This window comes from Lineus longissimus, chromosome 16 (genome assembly GCF_910592395.1).
Source record: "Lineus longissimus chromosome 16, tnLinLong1.2, whole genome shotgun sequence".
Lineage (NCBI taxonomy): Eukaryota > Metazoa > Nemertea > Pilidiophora > Heteronemertea > Lineidae > Lineus > Lineus longissimus.
In genome coordinates, this window is record NC_088323.1 from 363,630 (window position 1) to 389,504 (window position 25,875).

The 25,875-nt window shown below is 40.9% G+C and overlaps 1 protein-coding gene across 3 annotated transcripts in view; it reads right to left on the bottom strand.

Moving 5' to 3' along the window:
- Window positions 1–25,875, bottom strand: part of LOC135500193 (uncharacterized) — a 196,647-nt gene that overhangs the window by 71,498 nt on the left and 99,274 nt on the right. The gene's annotated exons all lie outside the window — the stretch shown is intronic.

The following is a 25,875-nucleotide window of genomic DNA, read 5'->3' on the forward strand; positions in this document are numbered from 1 at the left end:
ACCCTCAAACCCGGCAAGTGCCAAATCTAATCACTGCTGACTAAAACAGCCATAGATTCCCTCTAAATATCTCTAATTGCGCAAGGCATTTTTTACATCCGGCCTTTGTCCGGAGACGCCCCACACTTCAAGTTACAATGTTTGAAAACGGACGCTGGCGGAAATGAGACATTGTCAACCCTAACGAGTTGGTTTGATACGGTTTATTCAGGCTGGGACAAGTGATTCATGTCTGGCTAGCATTACTATGGGTCATCAGGAGGCAATGAATGTTAAATGTCCAGGTCCACTTTGATATTGGAGAGAAGTGATCACTGTTGGACCTTTGTTTCTGGTTCATCCAAAACGTGGTTGCATATCTGTGCTGGATGAACACTGTCGTGGGCACTGTAATAGGTTCTCTTGTAACTTGGGATACGGATAAACTAGTTCCGGGAAATACGCAGGGTTCGAACATCGCGTGGTTGTAGTCAATGGTCTATACTGGTCAAGGGACCATATGAATCCTCGATTCTGACAAAGAGTTGGGAAAAGCAGAGGAAAAAACGCTTATCTCACCTTTTGCCATAAAGTGCTCGGAAATTAGCAATGATGTGCTGCGTTACGCTGCGCCCAGTAAGTGATATGATTACTCTCAATTTCTCGACCTTGTCACGAATTGATGCCCACTTTCCGTAATAAACCATCTGAGATCTATTAGCTTTAGCACTCTTCCAAAGGTCCACTAATTAACCCCGGAGTAGCTTAATGGATGGCCATAAAATGGACATCTAATTTTTCACTCGCTACATCATGGGGGAGAAAGCAGGAAAAAAGGAACACTGCCAATGAAGATACGACGGTGAAGAAATGATTGCGGAACTAGGTGGAAGGTATGATTTTGGATGTATTTCTTGTAACCTTTTTCAAAAACCTGCTCGCATGTGCTACAATATATAATAGTTTTCCCGTAATGATATTAAGGGGGAGCAAAGAGACTACGCAAATGGCCAATCATCTGCCATTTCATTGTTACCGTAAATGAAACGGCTAGAGCTTGCGTGATCAGAGGAAATGGTCAGCGCCTGTGATCTATTCACTGCTATAATGAGGTATAGATTTCAACTAAAGAAGGTGTAATATTCGGACAGTAAACTGGTGAGCATCTCACCTGCTTGGCCATAATGAACACGTCTAATAAGAGTGCAATTGATTAGGAGCGCAATGGGAGTTTAAGGTGTGAATGGCATGATGAGATCTCTGCTAGTTAGGCCACGTCTGGTCATTTAGTTTGATGTAAGTTGGCGGCGCAGGTAATGATTCCCCTGATCGATGTGTCATCACAAGCTTCTCCTTCTGACCTGATGTCGCCATCATACGTGCAGTGGCGCATCCCGGCAATACAGGAAACTAGTTCTACCCATCATGCTAAACAACCACGGAAACAGGATCCGCCCATTCGAAACCCGCCGCAAAGCTAAATGAAACCAAGAATGAGCAAATGGATGCCTTATCCACTTTAATACATCACTAAAATTAGACTGCAATCATAGGGTTATCTGGGAAATCGGTTGAGATACACGTCACCCATGAGAGTCGATGCACCAGATGGCTACATCCCCAAGTGAACGCAGTATATTCGGGTCGAGCGATAAAGGGCAAGACAACATCCACAAAAAATTCTAACGTGAAACTATCATCCAATTTTCAACCAGGAAGTTCATCCAGGTCGCCTCAGCAATAACAAAGTCAAGGTGATGAAAAAGAGACGACTTGATAACGCAGCAGCCATTAACATCCTGACGCAACCGAAGAAATCCAAGACCACAATCATGACGAACGAAACAAAAGGTCACGGTCACGAAATAAAAAAAGCAATCCACCAGGAAATAACATAACGACTTCTATTGATTTGCAATTCCTGGCTCACTTCATCTACAAATATTTTCCGGAGGTTGCTCGCGATTATTGCCATTTTTTCCAGTTAGTTTTTAGGAGACGATTTGGCGCAGTTTTCTCGCAATTGATTTCCGAATCAGTTTGAAAGTGGTGGCATTACGCTCGCATTCAGATCAAAGCGATTCCGCATGGTGGGTTTGAGTGAATTTCAATAATCCCACGCTACCATATAATTTCACTCTCCGACATCATGCACACAGTGCGGACCTGAAAGAAAGCACATCTCGCTTGGGTGAGTCCACCTCTCCACATGAAAGCGAAGAGCAACTCAATTAAATTATCACTTTCAGAATGCCTTGGAGTAAAAAAGCCGGGTAGAGTCGTTGATGAAAGTTTTATGTCCGCCCGAGGGAGAGCCTGCTCAATCCAGCTGCTGTTCGTGGCGGCGGGTAAGAATTTCACTTTTCCTCCAGGACTTTATAATCCGGTTTTGAAAGTTGGAACTGCTATTGATTTTAATGTGCTGTCAGTATGATTAGTATTAGTCATGATGCCTCTATAAGTCACGGTATATAAGTCACGGGACGAATAAGGGACAGCTGGAATGTTTTTGTAAGATTTGTGTAGACAAAATCTTCGAATTCGTCTTTAGTCAGAAGCAAACCTTTCCTTAACACTTTCTGGGTAAAGTTTGTCAATGGTCGGGAAGAAATCCGTCTTTGGTCAGAAGCAAACCTTTCCTTAACACTTTCTGGGGAAAGTTTGTGAATGACCTGGAAGACATCAGTCTTCGGTCAGAAGCAAACCTTTCCTAAACACTTTCTGGGGAAAGTTTGTCAATGGTCGGGAAGAAATCCGTCTTTGGTCAGAAGTAAACCTTTCCTTAACACTTTCTGGGGAAAGTTTGTCAATGACCGGGAAGAAATCCGTCTTTGGTCAGAAGCAAACCTTTCCTTAACACTTTCTGGGGAAAGTTTGTCAATGGTCGGGAAGAAATCAGTCTTTGGTCAGAAGTAAACCTTTCCTCAACACTTTCTGGGGAAAGCTTGTGAATGACTGGGAAGAAATCCGTCTTTGGTAAGAAGTAAACCTTTCCTTAACACTTTCTGGGGAAAGTTTGTCAGTGGTCGGGAAGAAATCAGTCTTTGGTCAGAAGCAAACCTTTCCTTAACACTTTCTAGGGAAAGTTTGTCAATGACCTGGAAGACATCCGTCTTTGGTCAGAAGTAAACCTTTCCTTAACACTTTCTGGGGAAAGTTTGTCAATGGTCGGGAAGAAATCAGTCTTTGGTCAGAAGTAAACCTTTCCTTAACACTTTCTGGGGAAAGTTTGTCAATGACCGGGAAGAAATCAGTCTTTGGTCAGAAGCAAACATTTCCTTAACACTTTCTGGGGAAAGTTTGTCAATGACTGGGAAGAAATCCGTCTTTGGTCAGAAGCAAACCTTTCCTTAACACTTTCTGGGGAAAGTTTGTGAATGACCTGGAAGAAATCCGTCTTTGGTCAGCAGCAAACATTTCCTTAACACTTTCTGGGGAAAGTTTGTCAATGACTGGGAAGAAATCCGTCTTTGGTCAGAAGCAAACCTTTCCTTAACACTTTCTGGGGAAAGTTTGTCAATGACCGGGAAGAAATCCGTCTTTGGTCAGAAGTAAACCTTTCCTTAACACTTTCTAGGGAAAGTTTGTGAATGACCTGGAAGAAATCAGTCTTTGGTCAGAAGTAAACCTTTCCTCAACACTTTCTGGGGAAAGCTTGTGAATGACTGGGAAGAAAGCCGTCTTTGGTAAGAAGTAAACCTTTCCTTAACACTTTCTGGGGAAAGTTTGTCAGTGGTCGGGAAGAAATCAGTCTTTGGTCAGAAGTAAACCTTTCCTTAACACTTTCTGGGGAAAGTTTGTCAATGGCCGGGAAGAAATCAGTCTTTGGTAAGAAGTAAACCTTTCCTTAACACTTTCTGGGGAAAGTTTGTGAATGACCTGGAAGAAATCCGTCTTTGGTCAGAAGCAAACCTTTCCTTAACACTTTCTGGGGAAAGTTTGTGAATGACCTGGAAGAAATCAGTTCTTTGGTCAGAAGCAAACCTTTCCTTAACACTTTCTGGGGAAAGTTTGTCAATGACTGGGAAGAAATCCGTCTTTGGTCAGAAGCAAACCTTTCCTTAACACTTTCTGGGGAAAGTTTGTGAATGACCTGGAAGAAATCCGTCTTTGGTCAGAAGCAAACATTTCCTTAACACTTTCTGGGGAAAGTTTGTCAATGACTGGGAAGAAATCCGTCTTTGGTCAGAAGCAAACCTTTCCTTAACACTTTCTGGGGAAAGTTTGTGAATGACCTGGAAGAAATCCGTCTTTGGTCAGAAGCAAACATTTCCTTAACACTTTCTGGGGAAAGTTTGTCAATGACTGGGAAGAAATCCGTCTTTGGTCAGAAGCAAACCTTTCCTTAACACTTTCTGGGGAAAGTTTGTCAATGACCGGGAAGAAATCCGTCTTTGGTCAGAAGTAAACCTTTCCTTAACACTTTCTAGGGAAAGTTTGTGAATGACCTGGAAGAAATCAGTCTTTGGTCAGAAGTAAACCTTTCCTCAACACTTTCTGGGGAAAGCTTGTGAATGACTGGGAAGAAAGCCGTCTTTGGTAAGAAGTAAACCTTTCCTTAACACTTTCTGGGGAAAGTTTGTCAGTGGTCGGGAAGAAATCAGTCTTTGGTCAGAAGTAAACCTTTCCTTAACACTTTCTGGGGAAAGTTTGTCAATGGCCGGGAAGAAATCAGTCTTTGGTAAGAAGTAAACCTTTCCTTAACACTTTCTGGGGAAAGTTTGTGAATGACCTGGAAGAAATCCGTCTTTGGTCAGAAGCAAACCTTTCCTTAACACTTTCTGGGGAAAGTTTGTGAATGACCTGGAAGAAATCAGTTCTTTGGTCAGAAGCAAACCTTTCCTTAACACTTTCTGGGGAAAGTTTGTGAATGACCTGGAAGAAATCCGTCTTTGGTCAGAAGTAAACCTTTCCTTAACACTTTCTGGGGGAAAGTTGGTCAATAACTGGGAAGAAATCAGTCTTTGGTCAGAAGTAAACCTTTCCTTAACATTTTCTGGGGAAAGTTGGTCAATGACCAGGAAGAAATCCGTCTTTGGTCAGAAGCAAACATTTCCTTAACACTTTCTGGGGAAAGTTTGTCAATGACCAGGAAGACATCCGTCTTTGGTCAGAAACAAACCTTTCCTTAACACTTTCTGGGGAAAGCTTGTGAATGACCGGGAAGAAACCTGGTTTTGGTCAGAAACAAACCTTTCCTTAACTCTTCCTGGGGAAAGCTTGTCAATGAACAGAAAGCTAAGATGTAAGGACAGGCTATATTGTCTTGAGTTCTTGTTTTCCAGGAACACATAGCCCAGTCAAAGCAGAACTGCCCGTGTTGGCCAATCATAATACAGCCGTCCCAATCCGACAAGAATATCTCCTCAAACCGAATTAGTTGTCGGAAAACAAGTAAAATTGGTTTGTAGGTTTGGTAATAGACTCGGGAAGTGGTTTATTACATTAGTATTGGCGATGGAAACTTGGTTATGAGGACACTGATTTGGCTGGAGTGATGATGAATGGCCGGACCAGCGTGACCTCTTATTGATTGCAATATAACTGGCGAGTTGGTGATTGGTTTCGGGAACGTAACAGAGGGGAAGAGCGACTGCTCAGCCTGATCCAAAGAGAAAGTCGGCTCGCTTAGGTAAACGAAGCCAGCTTTATTACGAAGTTGTATTTGCGACATGATTGGTTTTAAGGGAACACGAGGCGAATCTTGCTCAAACAGATGATGCAAGGTCCAACTTCCTTTGCGGCCAGCATTGACAATACCCTAACTCTAACCTTCTATGTTACTGCTCCAATCTGGATTGTTTAAGATGTCCGCCAACTCTACAGTCGGTTTGAGTGTTTCATGTTCAGTTTCTCATATGCTCATTTTTCTAAATAAAGATAACACCATACCTTTTTTCACATACACAACGTCAAGAGTGATGGGACTTACCTAGAAAGAGAAATAAAAACAAGTTAGAATGAATAGCGATAAAGTTACGGCAGGGCTAATGGGCAAGTCAAGTCAAAATGATACTAGAAGTGACATGGTGGTACTGGCAGTATCAGTGCGCACTGACTTTAAATAAACATTACCAACCGCACTGTTTTCTGTAGAAAGGACTAAGGCGAGTAACATGAAAGGATATTGGATCACAATTCTCGAGCTCTTGGTTCACCTGAAACCTAATAAGTTTTGGTAAATCTACTTAATTTCTAACAGGGTTAAGAATAATCAAATTCCCGTTATCCTATTGACTATCATAGGGTTAACGTGATTTACGCAGCCCTGCTCAATGCCACACAGCATCAAACCCTCCTATCTCCTCCAGTCATTGCCAAGGCTGAACAATTCGCCATTTATTTACCGATTTCACTTCGTATCGATAGTTGTATACGTATAGAATAATCGATCTAATCACCCGATTTTCCTATATGTAGCCAATTTCATTTCGAAGTATAATATGTACCCATAAGTACAGATCGATCAGCCTTAATGTAATTACAAAGTGCTTTCCATTTCTAGAGCTGCAACTGTCCTAGATATCGTACGAGCAATGCACTGCAGTGTCTGTTAAGTAATTGTGGCAGCTATGATTGTCATGTCAAGTTGGCAAAGACTACGTTGGATAATGTTTGTGTATTCTGCAGTAGACAAAAAGTCCTGGTGTCTCTTTCTTTGGCGGACTATCATAAACAAGCGTTTCATTGTAATTTTCAAAATGATAGAGCACTGCATCATCCGACCAGGCGGAATTCGATTTGGCGTCTTTTTTTCAGTGGAGCGAAAATGATCAAGATTCTTATAACTCGTCTAATAACGTGTGACTTTGCGAGAACATCAATAGGACGGCAGATTCGCGAGATGAAATTGAATCTGGGACAATGTTATAACGGCGCGAGGTTAATTAATGTGCATCACTATGACGTACTACGGTTCACCACGTGAGGCCAAATCGAATCTCTGCCTTGAAAAGATTTACTTTATCAAAGAAGAGCAAACGAGTTCGTCTTTGAAGAAATCTGGTAATTTAATTGAAAAATGATTGATTTGTGGTACTGACAGTCGATTTGTCAATTTTATTGTGGCTGTGTCTTATTTGCCCATAACGGCATAACACTGTCGGTGTAGCATTTGCGATACTGCGAGGAGACCAACGACAGAACTCCTCATCTCATATTTAACACTTTTCGTTGGATTCCTCCTTCGTGTGAAAACCCGCACCGATTTAACAGTCATTCACAAAGACACAGAAGAGAAATTGAAAAATAACGTATTCATTCATCATGAAGTGGTATTTCGTCACTCGCCGCTTTAAAGAACTGATTAATGGGCATCCAAACTGCTATTTGAGAACTGGTATTGTTCCAGTAATAAGTCAACGATTAATATCTATGTTTTACCAGCCTGTCAGACTATACCCCAGAGCTTCAATCGTGTTTAATAAAGTAACACGCATTATGCTTCATGACAGGTATAACGTGATGGTTGCTGCAGGCTAATTATGGAATGAAACGTGAGCTAATTAATGACTAGTTTTTGCTGATAAGTGGCTCGTTGTAAAATAGCACAACCTTTCGTCTGGCTCACAGGGCGAGTCGTAACTGGGCGTGGAGGAACAGGCTGACTATTGTCATCTTTAACCAACACACAATACCTTTAACCCAGAATGCAGCACCAATAATTATAGGGTGTACCCAACATCAAATTTCCACTTTTGTTATAGGGCTCAGGCGGAAAACGACTCGAGGATAACTAATTATTACATCTCGTTGCACTTTGCAAAACTCTTTTCGATAATGTTGTATAGTATACAGTTGATAGACATGCTAAAATATGAAGCAATGAATTGACTCTGGGAATGTTCTGGTAAGGTTTTGATTATTACTACTGTTGTAGCCAATGGCCTATACCAGTTGACAGTTCAGTGATAGTAGATAATGGGCACGGGAGATGGAATGAAAATAAACGGATTCGCTAATGTATTAATATAAGCTGTATTGTTTCCAAAGCCTTACGAGATCTAGGGAAGCTGTAAGTGAAATAAATAGTGCAACCTTCCGGACACAGGTACACCTATGCACTTAGTCTGACCTAAATTGGTAGGGAAAATGGCTGATAAGAGATCTATAGACCGGGGCTGAGCTCTAATTCATCATAATCATTATCGGTGCAGCTATTGAGATGGCTAGGTCCCTGGTATTCCTTTCAAGCCCAGAAAACATTATATAGTGATATCATCTAACAATGGGTACTTTCTTTCATCATCGGCTACAATTACCATTGGTAAGTTCATGCACTGAAGTACACCACTGCAATACAAAGGCTCAAAGATTAATCATAACGAAATCCACCTACTTCCCATTTGCCAAACCAATACTTCTGCCTCCCACAGTAAAGATTCTTTTCCCGATCACAAAGTCAATTTTTAAATGGGAATTGTCTCAGGGATGACTCCATCGGTAGGTGTACTTTTGCATTAATCGAGAGTGGTTGTGAAGTGGTCTAACTGGTGAAACTTTTCACTGGGAATTGGCAAACCATGGAAACAGCGGTCGAGTTGCAGTAATAGTGTTATTGTGTTTGGTCTCGTTCGTACAGGTTTCGCCTGGGACAGGTGTACAGTGGCACAGTTTTAGTATCTTACTTGAGGGGACTGGGGTGCATTGTGATTTAGTGCATCAAACAACATGATATTGTTTTGTAACATAAAATCTCGAAAAAACAGAACCAGCGTAACGCATCTGACGTACACCACCTGGAAGCTATAACTAGCTAATAGTTGTAACCTGACATTTACAGTAAAAAAGAACATGTTGACATTTCCAGAGTGGAAGCTCTAAGAAAACTTACCTCTTAAGGTTTTTAATCAGCTTTCATTAGTTAATACCCTCGTGTATCGTTCGACTTTATTTTTCATATCAAATGCGTACAAAGTGATCTTTGAGACGGTATTATACAGACGCGAATTTTTGACGGACACTAAAGGTACAGCTCATCTGTGAGAAATCTCAAGAAGAAAGTAAAGTATGATACGCTTTTACGAAACTATATCCATTTCTGATCATGCTTATGTAGCAAGGGATCTGTCAGCAGACATTTTCTCACTGACAATAACTCTATCGTGTTGAGCAGGACAACGTGTTGGCATCAACTGCAGTAAGTCACGTGGAATCAACACAGTTATTTTGCACACGATGATAAGTAGTCTTCAACGTGTTCGTTTTTGGTTTGGGATCCGTTTCAGTATAAACAGCACTTCATATTCCGCTCATGCAGCATCCCCATCACAGCCTTCAGCGTCTTAGCAGCAGCAAAAGGAACTTGCACGTGCATGTAATATACCTTTGTGAGTAAGTAACTTCCTTAAGAATAAATCACATGTAGGCGGAGATCAGGGAATACAGTAGTTATTCACAGTGAGTGATTTATTCTGAGGATAATGGGTTGTGTCTCATTGATGAATCTAACGCTGTTAGTCATTGAGGTAGCTAAGGTTTTTAATTCGTAATTTTCCTCTCTGATTTATGTGCAGGAAGTTTTTTAAGGAGACCTATTAGCTAGTGAAAGATAGCCTTTTACAGAATTCACCATGACATATTGTTTTTTTTCTTCACGAGGCTCCGTGATGGCAACGTTCCTTCATCGACCTCAAACCTAGTTTGGGGAATCTACCAGCTTCTGACACCGAATGGGTGTGATATATGATGCAGTACCAAATTGACGTCAGACAACCTGTCTCAACTTTTTTTGTAATGCTTCCAAAGCCTCCCCGTCAATGCAAGCTACTTGGACGTCTCTGAGGAGCACCATCAGATCATTGTCAGCACGCTCCCAACATATCCAAGAGACATCAGGCCATGACAGGGTCACGACAGCCCGGAACATGCAACAGAATACAGTGAGCTAGTATTGTAATGAATTCAGGCAGTGCACAGGGATCTGGTACGGTTCCCATGGGGTGTTCGATTACGATCTGAGGTAAACTGATTTCATAATTTAACGTGCCATGCTATGATGACAATGGTGGCTCTGGTTTGAGAGTGAATACTGGCTAGATATTGGCAGTGGCGTCAAGGCAAATTGTCGCATACTTCTTATCAGCTTCACTACTTGCTGGGTAATCTTCTGAGTTTAGTATCATGGCTTTCATGGGTCCATCATGATCACCGGTAAAAGGAGTATGACGATCTACCGTGTGGTCTCTTACAACAACTGACCAACATCACCACATATCGCAATGAGGACAATATGCTCGCACTACCTCTTTCCCTGCAACAGGTTTCTTTGCCACCCCTTCCACATGGCCCAGCATGCCTACGGCAACATCTTGGATAACATAAGTGGCCATAAGTGTCGTCAGCAGGTAAGATTGTTGGGCAATTTAGCATACATGTGATGGTAGGGGAAATGTATAAACATGTGGAATAACAAGTACGGTTATGTTTCGTCGACATTATACTAATTTAAGACATTAAGAACACGATCTTATATACACAGCAACTAAGAAGTTCAATTTCACACCCACATAATGTTATCGAATTTAAAATCTTCTTAGAAAATCAGACGACCTTTTGCTAAAATTTAAAGTATAATATGTAGGTGTTTTGGATACAGAGAATGTGACCTTAAGACACCCACCCAGGTCAAATATCCATTTGAGATTCTAATGAGATTCCCATACACTTTGAACAATTATGGCTTTCAAAACACTGAGTGAAAGTTTAGAGGGAAAACCCTGGCAGATGTGAATCCATCATAGGCGCCAAGAAGCACATCCTCTCTGCTGTGAACACGAACGAGGTTGCCAAGCACGACCGTGTTCTTTCCTTTGTAATTACCCGCCAAGTGGCTGTTGAGTTTTTGTTTGTTTTCTTCAAGGAGACGTCGTGATGGGATTTACTTTATCTCGAGATGAAATAACCCGCCTTCGTATGCCAAGTGCGTGTTTCTGGTGTGCTTACTCTTTTTGAATTTAACCCATTCCATCACATGGGACTGTGTACAGATAATTGGTTTAAAGGTGACCCTACGGCCAAGTTAGAAAGCACTAACGCCCGTCCGCCATGTTTCAAACGCCCTCAGATACGATAAACAATCAGCAGGCCGCAGTGGCGCTACCGTATTCACCAACAGAGTACTGGGGCCAATGCGACCACTGTTTGAAATCAAATGCCACCTCATCAGACAGTTCCTCATTACACGCATGGTTTTAAAACTAGCAAAGCGGGAAATTGTTTTGCATCTTTAAAACTCGAAAAATAGCTACGTGCTCCTATAATTATCACAGGGTGCCATGTTTATCTCCTGATTATGTATCTTATGAATTCACTTTGCCAAAATTGTGAAAGGACACATTGAAAAGGCCACTCTGAAACTGAAAATGGTACTGATGGCACAAAAGACGCCATTCTGTCAAGCCTGTACGCCAAATGAAAACTGAAAAATATGTTCATATGCAAGAAAGTCTCCATGGCATAGTGGTAAGACGGCAAGGATGAAGTGGCGAGGGTCCCGAGTTCGAACCCGTTCGCAGAATATTTTTCATTTTTTCTTTAGACGAGAACGTCTCTGTGACTTGTCTCGTCAATGAACCTTTTGTTCACATTAAGAGAGATTGTATAGAGAACCTAACATGGCTTGTGTAGAGGTCTTTGTTTTGAGCTTAATCCATTTCTATTCACATGAATTGAATGGAGAACTTCATTTGAAGCGCAACACACTTCCAATAACATGGATTGCGTAGACAGAGCACGTTGTTTCTGGGTTAACGAATTTCTGTAAACTGAGATTGTGTAGAAGGGTTTGTTTCAAGCTTGACCCATTTCCATTAACCCAGAACTGTGTAGAAAGTAGGAAATGTACGATATCACCCACTGTATTAGTTTTTTCATCTGTTACGGCTTATGATTGGATCTATTGCTTTGACAGATACGGCTATCACACGACGTCAAAGTAATAACACCTTCTACGTGTACGCAGGAACCTTTTTGTTATTGATTCTGTATTCAGTATTATCATAGGAGATGCCGTTATGAGAGTATACGTTTGGATTCGAATATAAGGTTGCATGGCACCGAGAATACTTCTAGACCCCTGTGATATTGTTAAGAGCCTACATGGAGCCAAATGAAAACATCAGACGAACCATTCGAAAATTTGATCAACATTACTTTCAAATGTAACATCCCATCAAATTATCTTCTGGGTTTGTGAAATTACCAAAGATACTCGCATATACTCGAGAAATCCTTTAATCTTCATTTTACTCACGCTGCAGTAGATGCACCATAATTGAATGCCACTTACATTAGGAGATACGCTGTAATCATCGCATGAAGCATCGGCGACAATTTCAGAGTCTCTAAGTATAATTACAATGCAGCAGCATCAGCCTTTGAAAAGAAAAAGGGAATTGCAGATGCCTTGAGTAAGATTAATGGAAATGGGAAGTTTCAAGGAGTGAGAGCTACCAATCGTGGATAGCTACCAATCATGGAATGCTAAGGAAGCTGTATGCGATGACGCAATCCATTTTTGCCACTGCGTAGCGGGCCCGGATGGTTTGATTGGAAAATTCCAATAAAATCAACTTTGGACCACATCGGATTCGATATAGGCCACACCCCTGGAAATAGATGCATGTAAATATTTCGTAGATGCGAGCAATCACACATTACAGAATGTAGAAACTATTTCATCAAAAACTATTAATAAAATTAGCAATTTTCTGAAACAAAACGTTGTCCCATCTAGCAATTAGACAAACAACAGACCCATTACTATGCTACACAGCCCACACACTTATTTGCTTGTTTTCGTTATAAAAAAACAATGCTATCGACAAAAACAAACATTTTATCCAACAAACCTAATGGCATTGTCTCCCGCCTATCGATTGAGCGGAATACAAATCACTTTGAAGCAAATGTGCAATCAAATAATACAGAAAACATCACTGATTTAGTAATGACACATTTGTAGCAATTACTGCAATGAATAGCGCAGCATGATCGATTCCATGGACCATATACCTGCGGCCAACTACTGCTGGAGAGATTGGATACAAATCACTCCATTCTCCAGATCGGAACAGCTCTTTTTTACAAATAATAAGTCGAAATTAGAATCTATTGATCTGCTTTTGGCCTCCGCTGATCGATGGCATATCAAAAAGCCAGATTATAAAAATGTCATTAATGATGGCTGGATGTCAATCAAATGCGCATATCACAAATGGTCTTCGTTGCTTGGCAGTGGGATCACAATGCGGGGTTTAACTGCGCATCAACTAACTGCCTGTAGTCTAGACAAAGCGTGGCGTAATTGAGTTGCCGCTGACTGGAAATCTTTGCTCAGAGGGATATTGTATTGCAATTAGTTGTAGGATGCAGCAAACTATACTCATAAAGACTTAAGTCCATGAGCCATAACGACTGGGAAGAATACTAGCTGAGGTGATCATCTTTCCTCTTTTAGAATCGTACTTTCAAAGCGGCTAAAATATCATCATTATACTTTTCCAGAAATTTGGCCTGGTATACATATGATAAAGGCTCGCATCTCGAGCGAGTTCACAGATGATCGTGATTCTGAGACCAACTTCTAGTGTGACCCCTTTTGCTAAACTCCCTATTTCTACTCAGTATCATGCCCCAATGCAGGAGATCACACGACAGCAGGGTGCCACACACACACGGCATCACATGTCCCAGTGGGATTAAACTGAGTATTCCGCGGCTAAATCCCATCACTCAACCCGACCACGCTGATGCATTGCCCTGACATTCTTTTTGAATCGCCAAAGAGCAAATCCGCCAGCGCAAGTTGATATATCACCAAGCATTTCATCTTTACTTTAGTCAATTCGACTTCAGAGTTCACGCCTTGCATTCTAAATTACACAAGTAATGCTGCAGCTTAAGTTTTCCACCTCCGCAGCGAGAGAGGTATTATGTGATTACCCGGATGTAGGCTGAGACAAGCAGGTGTGAGGCAAACAAAGAGGAATTTGATTTCCTATGCAAATCTCATTAGAGTTCTCAATGAAGATTTCAAATCTTGAGCAATGAGGTTGTTCGGCTGTCACTTCTTGTAAGGGTTGACAATCGTTGATCAATTGATCACCTTCTCGAGGTTTTTCTGGCAGTTTCTTTTGATTTGTGTGGTTATCTGCGTTGAGATTGAGTCGAGATGCTTTTTTCAGCCCAAAAAAGAGAAATCTTTTCTGCAAGAATATTTAAGTTGTGAATAAAGTTGAGACATTTAAATGAACAATGGATGCATCATTGTCATGATTTTTCGATGCTTGATGTAAGGAATCCCCGAAAAATGTTTTTTTATGGACTAACAATATTTCAAAATGAGGTAAAATACATTTACGAAATCATTGCATTTGTCGCCCTTTTCGAAGAGATAACCAACAGTTCGTGGCTGAAGCAAACATTGCGTCGAGATATATGATTCCTTGTTCAAGTATACTGCTATTCCCCGAGTCACCCATGGTATTCCGTTTCATTGAAATATTTACCATTCATATTCGCATTGCGGTTGTACCATCCTCAGAGGGTAGATTCAAGGTAACACTAGTGTTACACGTAATAGAGGTACGATACACTATTGTAAATGTACTGAAAAATGCCACGGGCTATAAGACACACGGTGGATGGATCTAAACAATCATGTAAAGTGCCTTTTCTCATGGTTGTTAGAACAGAAGAAAATCTTTTGTTCTCATCAGGTTTGATTTTAAGCCATTTCAACCAAAATCATCTTTAAGTTATCCACCGATCAAATGGAACTAACAAACCTTAAACGTCACAAACACATTTTTTTCAACTTTGTTTCATCTAGGGAAGTTTTTTATACTAGGATATATAAGTTTGTAAAAAAATTCGTTCTACGTTGTGACAATGCTTGGGGCAATGCTTCAGCTGGCATGAAAGAGCCATATTATGACAAGATAAGTCACCATTTCAGTTTAACCGAAGAAAAATTAATGGCCATGGAATAGGTATGTAAACATTACAATACAAGAGAACACAAGAATATCGCCTGTGAAAACAGATTTTTATCTGGAGTAAGCAACTCCTTGCGATACCAGGCCTTTATCATAACCATGAGTTCTGTTCGCCTCAGGGCAGGCAACCAACTCACGAGTAGGGCGTCGTGCAGCCAAATGTTTATGATTCTAGTCTTTCTTGCCTCAAAGGTCTGCTAGTGAAATATCATTGAATCTTCTTCATCGTATGTATAAATTAGAGACGAACTTTGGAGACTACATGGATTATCAAAAGTACAAAAGCGTTTAAGATTAAATGTGCTTAAATGTGCTTCAATGTGCTTGTAATCCTAGTGTAATCCAAGAAATATTTAAATCTACCACTTATCATGAAATGCGCGACTTGACATATCAAAAGTGCTTCAGCAGTGTGGTATCCCTTTACCTTTGATAGAAGAGAATGACTCAACTGTAACGATAATCAAGCTCTTTGATTCCTTTAAAATATCGGTTAGGTTAAGCTTTATATCAATGCACACAAGCTATGTATTAATGTACACATCATGAAAGAAGTTACATCTACTTCGTAGGGGGGTTTAATTCCAGGGAAGGACTCATCACAGATTGTGAGAGCTGATAGACTGTTACAGTGACAGTGTATAATGCGACGTGAATACGCATCCCCGTGTAGACAAACCCTTGACTCTACACACTAAGGAAGCGTGTGTATATGGCTTGAGATTGAGGAAGATACGTCCTAGCTTATACACTCTGCCTCTGGGTGTACATATGTGCACAATAAGAGGCCACCTTGAGATGGATTGGCACATTGTGGTTTTCGGCTGATCGACCCTGTCATTGCGAATTGAGTCAAAGTGTCATTCGGCTGTCGAGATCAATCGATGCATATGATCTTGGGGACCATCGATCGTGTAATAAGACTGTCAAGAGTAAACTAGGTTTGTCTTTGATGCGAGCCACTCGATACAGGATGAGGAGTCAATCCATAGGAAGACCACATCACATTGCCGGTGATGCTGTTTTTGGCGTTGAGGTGAAGTAAATACTTGAATGTAACTTGAGCGACTAGCAGTCGTGTCAGCAAGGCCCGGTTGTTCAAAGCTCCACGATCTGCCAAGAGCGGTTTCGCGGCCGCCAAACCACTGTTATATATCTTAGCATTTCGCCAGCTTTTGCACTAGTAAGCATTGCTGCCGATGGAGCTGTGCCAAGTTTTAGCTGAACCCAAGTGTTCGCTACGGTCACTAAAACTAAAAAACAGCGGTCGCTTAACAAACCTTAAGAAGGGAAGGCTGCTTACATGACTGAAAATCTCTGCTTAAATCACGACATCTTTTATTATAAGAGGGAAGCCAGATTCAAAACCAGTAGTTAAATGTCAACGCATTCTTCTCTCTGTTGCCTCCAGATACAATCCATACAGCCTTGGGGCTCAATCAATCCCATTATGAGATACTCGACCTAAATAGTCAGATTGCTCTAACCATGGCGTGTGATGGTGCATTTGTCTACACAAGGGTTACTGATCATCAAAGGCGTTCACCCTTTTGTTCATGGCACGCGGAAAATTGAGGCATTTCCTTCTTTGTATGTTGCTTAAGAGATGGATTGTAGCATGAATTGGTTTATGATACGTTTGTACCTCTGAATAGTTCGTCATACGATGGCATTGTATTGAGACTGGCACGTTTAGCCTAAGGTCGTATAACTGATACAGGTTGATAAGGTCGAGGTATTCAGCAGCGAACAATCAGCTACGGAGATTCGTGGATGTCGATCACACTTCTTGATGACGCGCCTTTTTAAAACCAGACACATCCAATGGAAAAAAGTCACAGAATCAAACACTTATGTAGAGCCGAAGCCCGATGAAGGTGCTACCCACCGAAGTGATTTCGAAACAACCAAGTTTTAAGACGACTCTCGAAAACGACAATGCTTAGGCAATAAAGGGAGAGTTTCAAAGGCGTGGGGAGATCATTTCACATCATAGAAGCACATCATGCAATACCAAGACCTATTCAAAGGTCCTATGTGCTGTTAATTGTCATTTGTATGTTTTCCAACCTTGGTGAAGGATAGTTTTAGATGTGCACTAAACCTACACATTCTTCAGCTTACTCTTCTTCGCAACGTTGTAGTTCGATCCTCGGGATAAGAGGCTGGCATCACTCAACACAATCAATCTAATTTCATATTCTTATTGACATAGCTGACGATACGTTCCTAAATCTGCTCAAAGGGAAAGACACATCTAAAAAACTGCACTCAACCTTCCCAACCAAAATACCCTAGGGTGACATCATAGGTACCACCACTCAGTGCAAGGACGCCATATTACTGAATGTCAATCGAAAAGAAACTGTAAAGAGATTCTCAATCAACTCTTATCATCATTTCGAATTGCACTTAGGTCTAACGAGGTTTTTGTACAAGTAGGAGGCAACGAGGAATCAGGTGGTTTTCGTCTCGATGGATGTTGTTTTGAGAAATGGATTGGGGCATTGAAGGTATAGTCTGAACCCGTCTTTATGATAGATTCACATTGTAAGTATGTAATGAGTTGAAGTCACAAGAATGATGTGATAAGCTCTGGCATCCATAGCTGAAACCAGAGCTGAAGGTAGAGCTTGTATCAGATCTGACTGCGGACTATACATACTAGAAGTCTGATAAACAGAATGTGTACCCCAAGCACAAAGTCAGTCCCGAGTAGTTGGCCGCTCCTTGGATTTTGATTGGGTTCGTAACGGGAAAGGATACACTCGAATGAGCAAGACAGAACTCACACCATCCTGCATGCTTTACAAAATAAGTAGATGTCACATGATCGCCAGTGGGCCAATCAATCATCACCAGTGCGATTTCGAAATGGTTTGATACCAAAACCCACATGACTGATAGTAAGTCTGCAGGCATTACGCTACAACATTTCCGTCATGTTGTAACGCCGATCATGTGTCTTTTTGGTACAAAGCCACCAAAATTGATTCTGTCAGCAAGATTGATCGGCTCTAGAAATCACTCAGGCATACACGAGTGATTTCTCTAAGTGCATTTTATCACGACTCTCGCACTATTACCACTCGTGGTGAAGTGGAACCCCGCCTTGAGAAGGCTCAGACGTCCACTGTACGACGTTTAGCGATCAACGTCAAGTGTATGACATTTAGCAGCGTGCGCCAAGTACCTTCTTGACATGGCTGAGGACACCGCTAGACTTTGATCAGTGAGACGAATCAAATGACCTACTCCGGATTACTTTATATATGGATTAGTAGTACTCGTGATATTTCTTTGACGATGAGTTATGTCGACACCTTAAATCGTTCTTGTCAGAAGAAGGAATTCAAAGAGTTGTTCATATTCTGTTTGTGACTTTGTCCTCAAAAGACCATGAGACAAATGAATAATACGATTCAACAGCGAATCTCTTCCGTGCAACACAGCAATGATAAAGACGATTTGTTTCGTATCACCATTTACAGTATAATAAATGTGCTTAGATCGGCCACTTGCTGAAGGAACAGGAAGAAGTTCGGTACATCTCAGAGCCTACGAAAATGTGCTTTGTAAGATATAGCCGAAAGACAAAAATAAAGTAAGAATGTGTAGGCGGAGTCGCCATAAAACACTTTTCTTAACGAAGTTATCAAAAGCGTAATCTGATTTGCACGCAGTCTCAATAACGGAGACAGTTTGCGAAGATGAATTTCATAACAGTGATGAAACATTGACCAGAGGCGCTCTGGAACTTAAGTGAAGTTTATGGCGTCTATGTGAAGGAAAGAAGAACGTGGGGCGCAATGCTGCGATGGCAAGTGTATATAAAACAGGATATTTCATGTTAGGTTTTGTGCGTCACAATCAAGAACAAACCCTACTTCCTTTGGTGATATACCTGTCAAGAAATAGCGAAAAACAATGTCACTTTGTTATTGTCTTTCTCTGCTTCACAACACATTTCGTTTGCTGCGCCTTAAGCAACGATTTAATAACTTTGAGTGACTTGGTTAAGACATTGACTATTGACTTTCGTAGCTAACACAACATAGCGTAAATACGTCTCCCTAGCGTTGTTTTCATTTATAATTTGTTTCATTCTAAAACAATAGCCACGCAAATAGCAGGCGTTGTGCAAACACTCATGAAAAGACGTTACGAACATGTTCCTGAAGCGATGCTTAGCTCGGAAATGCCATGTAGTTTCTTGTTACAGTTGATCGTCGTTACTTTCACAGCGTAAGTACTGAATGCCACCACTAGTTAGTGGCTTTTACCGACTTCTTAACAGTTTCTTTCTCTAACTATTTCCTGATTTATCCAACAAAGTCCGACTTTTCCGTGAAAGGTCTACAAAACCTACGATTTATAATGGTTTAGGCGAGAACGCCTACAGCGATGATTACAAACTCGTATGTTACCTGTCACATTGTGGGTGTATTGGAGAGCTTGATGACAGCTCGATAAGCTTACTAAGATAACTGGTTGCACATATCGCTGTAGCCAAAGGATGATGGCTTGGTGACTTCAAAACAATGTGGCAGTTAGATGTCTCTTCAGGAATACTCTTTCTGGTCGTAATGACAGGATCTAAACCTAATCCAGCATACAAGCGAAGGTCAAAGCGGCGATTATTGGGTTGTACGTCTCCGAAACACAAAGGAACTAGGTGACCTGTTTGCCTCGCTGTCACACATCTATTGACAACAACCTGCAGATACGGGCCAACTGCGAAGACAACTCATATAATTCATTTCTAATCCGACAGTTTATGACGCAGGTTATAATCTCCCTCTATAAAGCTTTCACTAATGCGCAGCTCTGATGCGACCACTAGCCGTTTTTTGCACGTTGTATCACTGCAGACCATTTATGGATGTTTTGCCCATAAAACAGTCTTAATCCGCTATATTGATCAGATTCATGAACCTTTTACTGCTACAGGCAAATGTCGGTCAACTTCTGTCCATTTTCTAACTCTAGAAAGGCGATTAACTGTTTATTTGTTTAACACTAGGATTGAGATACACAGGAAAAAGTAAGCGAGAAAAATCTGTGACTAATGATGTCATTAGGTAACGAGTATACTCATCCCGTAGTGCCTTAGGTTGATAGACCAAACACCAGTCTCGCGACGGTTGAATCCAGCGCCTTTCCTAACAGGCCTCGGACTCGTAACAATCTCTGGTGCATTGCTAAAGCTAGTCCGGACCATGATTGGCTTGATCATGAAGGGACACAGTGTGACTGCTGTCTTGGGTTGTCTGCTGCATCACCCACTTGCCATCCCAGTAACCATCTCCGTAATGCCACACCAATCATAGTCAATATACCATTACTCTTCTTGAAGAGTTTTGAGAAAAATCCTCCAATACATCACTGTCTCACAGCGGTCACTTTCCCGCTCACGGCTTCTTAGTGGGATGTGATGAATGGACGATAAATACCAGTTTTGCTAAGAATCGGCAAATAATGGCTATGATTTATAGATCAATTTTCCCAAAGCTACAATTTCCTTGTTGGAAGAAAAAGTGCACTTCGAATAGTTAGTGGAAAATTCTCTCGTCGGTCGATCGACTGTGCAAGCAGGAAAGCATAATATCATTAGGAAGTATTAGAGGAATGTGAACCTTCTCAGTATGCGACATTTAAATGTCATCAGGCCTACGATGTAACAGAGGCTCTTCATCTGAAGCTGGTATGTGCTCAGTCAGTACCTTGTAGTAAAAAGATAGCAGTCCTTTCAGTAAATAAGGCTTACCTGTAAAGTAGAAAGAACGAAAACTATACGAACGTTTTGGTAGGAAATAATGGGTTATGCATTTCGATTGCTTTTGAAATGGAGAAGACAAAACGCATGTACTAGAACTGCAAGAGAAAACAGTATCAGTAAGACAAGGGCGGTCAGATATCCCTCGTTCAACAATATCAGTAAGTTAGTTATGACCATGCCAAGCTGCTTCAGGAGAGAAATTACATATTTAAAGAACTGACTGAGTGTTGTTGCGATTTTGATCATGATTCACGAACACAATTATTTCGAACAATACGATATTACTTAAGAAGAAATCAGCAATCATGAAAAATACGTCCCAGGTGCAGAATAGATCAGCCAATTCTCCAAGTGAAAATATTCCAATTTGTATCTTCTCATTTAATGAACACATTCCTAAATTGAATATAGTTTAAAATTGTTGCAATAACAGATGCCATCGCGGTCGTAATTGACTTACGTGGCCTTAGGCAAGATGGTGGAATTTCAATTTCTCTTTCAAATGACAGGTCCAAAGGTCATTTTGCGCCAGAGTCATCCTTACCTGGGGAAAGATATTAGCGTCATTTGTTAGCGTGATACAGATTCCTGACACTTCAAATTCATTTCAATCATGTCTGCATTATTTTTCAACTTCGAAACTGCCCCAACAGATGCCAAAGGCAAAAGCGCACACCAGGAATTTCAATCCCGTTAAATGAACTTGATGCATTTGAAGGTCATTTAATTAATGAGACGTATCCCAATCACGGTAGATTGATATGCAGGCACATGCTGGGCACACTGGTTTCATCAAAAGAAAAACAAATGTGTTACATCTTCTGCAGCGAAACATACTCCGACACGTACATGCACTGAAAGCTAAATGTTGTTGTTGACTGTTTTGAACTTAAGTGCCCTTAGGGTTTTATCAGAATTAGATTTCACTTCGCCGAACCTGTTCGATTCTAGGGCCTAGGGCGTATTGTGAGTAGAATCCAGGTTCTAGAAATGAATACTGTGATGTTGAAGGTCATTTGAAATGAGATATTCGATTCACAACGGCAGAATAAACAAATAGCAGTCGAGAGGGAAGTAGCATATGACCCTGAAGCTATTTATGGGAAATGGAGTAACATTTCAAGCGCTGATAATTCTCTATTGTTTTGATGCGTGTGCAGATTCTTGTAAAGATCGACAAACATCATTTGCATGCATACAGTCAGCTGATTTGTCCCCTCGTCTTCTCAAGAATGCAGGATGGGCCCATTGGTGATAACACGTGCGTACAAAGTGCTGACGTAGTATTTTTGCAGTACTTTCAAAGGGAGTTAATCAACGCATAAATCATCACATAATGACAAATACGTACTCCAACAAGTCGTATTGAGAACGGACCCACTACAACCACCTTCTTCTCACCCGTCCACTAAGAAGAACTAACTTGGTGAATCATTTTTCATGTGATTCAGGAGATGGTCAGCTCCCTGAGACACCATGCTCATGTCCAGCTGGCTTTCAAGGAAGGCTTGACACAAAGCACCACCAGCGAACCAAGAGCTGTAACGCTGTGCACCCTTGACTGATTAAAAGAGGCAGAGGCTGATCCCAATAACCAATTTTCCTCTTTCCACGTGGTCGGCTCAGCTTAAGGAATCTCATCATTGCACTATCCTCTCAAGCAGTCAATCCTCTTAAGGACCGATCAGCTAAGCCTTCTTATCTTTATTGTACCACACAGCACTGTCCTAGCAGTTTACCAGATTAAGGCGAAGAAGCGAAGACATCAAGTTTACTCTGCCAGTGATCGGAGGAATGAAAGTGACCGTTTGGATACATTACCCAACAAGTTCAAGGTGTCATGCACTCTTCAATAACACACAATATCTTGTTACAACTGTTACACTCTACACAAAATCATCTGTGAGTTTTGTTTAAAAAAAAACATGTAAACGGCTTCCAGTAACTCTGCTGCCTACATCAATGTGTGTGTAATTCAACACCCTAAATCTAAGAGGCACTCGGCCTGGATAAATTGATCATTTGTAACTCCAAGAATAGGTGATCGAACATTCTCGACTCAGACGATAAGGTCCACTATCAAACGATTCTGCACTCGCTCGATATTGACTTGAGACCGTAGACCAGAAATAACAAAAGAAAACCCACAAACGTGTTTCAATTTCATATCATTATTCAGGAAAATATGCAGCGCAAGTCAAAAGGTAAAACTGCATTGTATGTATTTTCAAAGAGACAGAATGTAAACCAATTACAAAGGGATTGAAGCTGAATCGCCAGCTTTCATATTCACGTTCAATCATCCACCAGCAAAGCACACGCATATTGATGGCTCCTAATAGCAGTGAAAGCCTACCGTTATTCAAAATGCCGTTTTTTATGTTCGAAGGATTCAATTAGGAGACAAGGTACACTGTACATAGAGGCAGGGGTTGAACATCACTGCTCACATTCGTGGATATTGATTTTTTTGGTATAATCAATCACACTATAGCAGACTAACTCCATCATCATCTAAAGCTTAACTGATTGAGATCTGCTTACATACAAAATCAATCAAAAAACCTTTGAGTCACCTCGAGCTGCTGCTTCTAAAATAACATCACATCAAAAAAGAAGTCCTTTACTGACACACCCATCGCAAGATACTGTTACGACAACAAAATAATGAAGAAAAAAGTTCAATCAATTTAAACAGACGCAGGTTAAAGCAACAGAAACTACGTAGGAAGTTTACAACAACCAGAATGTTCCCTCTGGCAATCGTACTAAGAAAGTCTTCCTCAAATCTTTCTCTTTTTCCTAAACAGATTCAAGTTATAACATCAACCCCAAAGGTCACCGTCTAATGTGTGAAAAATATCAATATCAAGTTCAAGTGACACTGATTTTCCCGTGAGACCTTAATACTGGAGGCGGCTAGACAAGCCTCGCGTTAGACAGAGCAGGAAATAGACATATCAACCACAGGGATGGAAGAAGGAACACTTGGAAGGCAAGAGTTATATAGCTGGTGTTTTGGGCGGTTAACACCCTTTCCTCCCTGGGTACTTTGAGTGTCAGAGTGGTATGTTTAACACTGCATACATAAGGGAATGTGAAGTAGCTAGGTGGCATCAAGGGTAGACTGTCAAGCATTTGTTGTATTCTTAACCAAGGTAATACTCTGGCTACTGTTTTTCCTATTCATGAATCTCACATCGGTAGCACTTCCCCTCTCGCATCTCACAGCAAAGACCACTTTTACCACCTTTTGCCAGAAGTGTGACCAAGCGCATAACTAGACATCAACACCCCCAGTCCACCGCTATTTATGACATATAAACTGTGAGCCGCGAGCCATGCATAAATAACAGGAACAGAATCATGAAAAATATCTGCTCGTTTTATCTGATAAGAAGATATGGCATGAAATCAACACTAGTATTCCATCCCAGTGCCGACTTGTATCATTCTCGTTGGTGAAACTTTATGATACTGCATGAACAAAACGACCTAAGTATGAAAAATCTCCCCTCTCAAACAATGGAAAGAGATCGTAGTCCGATATAAGGCAGAAGTAGAGCTACCGCCACAGAACTGAAAAATATAATCCTGATACTTGTAACACTAGCTGTGGGTCGAATTTATCTTTTGAAAGAAACATATCATACGGACAAGAGATGGCTAATTTACATAAGGTTTGGATAATATCCTTCTCCCATTGCAGAGCAAAGGATTTTTCGTACTATATCGTCTCAGCAGAGACACTGGCATTCCCTGCACCTAATTTCACAGACAACAGCTTTGTTGATCAGCAGACGGGCAATGTCAACAATCTACTCTCGAACTGCATGTACATGTCCTGACTGTCACACATGATAGAATTAACACTAACATCAACTATGCCAACGACCAGCTCACAGTCTGCAACTGCTTACTCAGTCAATAGATGCTTTGCTCAGCACTAACATCTACTTCCCCTTATACAATCAATTGTCGCTTCACCAATATCCAACCATTTGTAAGCCAATTAGAAAGAAACCCGTGTCAGTGCGCAAATCGCTGAGTGATTGAATTAAAATCTCGCCAGCTAATAGACTGAAGAGATAATGGTGTAGTTGCTCATCACGTTAGCACCGGAGTTAAAATATGTTTAAGGCTTTCACGTCGTCAGTGGCACTATAACAAAGTGGTTTTTCTGCTAAAATAGAAGAAACATCATCAATCCCAAAGCTATTATCGTTATCGGTCCCTTGAGCTGCGTTCGTTTGCAGTCAAAGTTATATAGTGCTAGTAAAAAAGCCTGATAGTCACCTCCGAGTATGCTGCGATTACGGACGTTAAGCTGTTAGTCATAGAAAAAGCTTAGCATATACTATTTTATCAACTCTGAAGGATGAAAAAATTTCAGATAATGTAACTCAGTATGCAAAGCGAGAGGCAAAGTGTCCTGCTGATGAAAAGGCAGACATTTCACCAAAGTTTTCAATGAACACTTACATTCGAGCGGAATGAATTTGTTAGGTAAAAGAGAAACTCATATTCCTTTGAAATCCAGAAGTTTCTATCGAAACTTTCGCAACGAGGTAAAAACCACTTTGAACCGATTGATATCTATAACTACATATCCTGTCCGATGACCACTTTACAACTGATATGACTGCAAAGAAGATTCTTGACACAACACATTAAGTTCTTAAAGTTGCCAATCGCACATGATAGCTGCAGCACAAATAGTGCTTCGTTTGTCAGCTTTTTTCTTCTCAACTTTCCTCATCCACCACTAGGCACCTGAACAAGACATCGAAAGAGGTTCTTCAATTCACATTATCTACACCTACGCTGGCTTGAAACTGTCCAGTACAAGTTCTTCACTAGTACCCAGACCTTTGAAATAGCAGAAGCTACTCCGAAAACATTAGCATCATGATAGAAACAGATCTGATATTGGTTTTCAGAATACAGATGCCCTGTTTGACACGCAACTCTGATCTGATCCCTTAACAAAAATTGGTTTTGCAAAGTTTTACAACGTGGATCGTATCGAAAGTGCACATCGCCAACACATTGTCATACAAATCAAGCTAGGTGCAGTTGTTATCTTTCAATTCTCTTATATTTTCTCAAAGCAGCAGG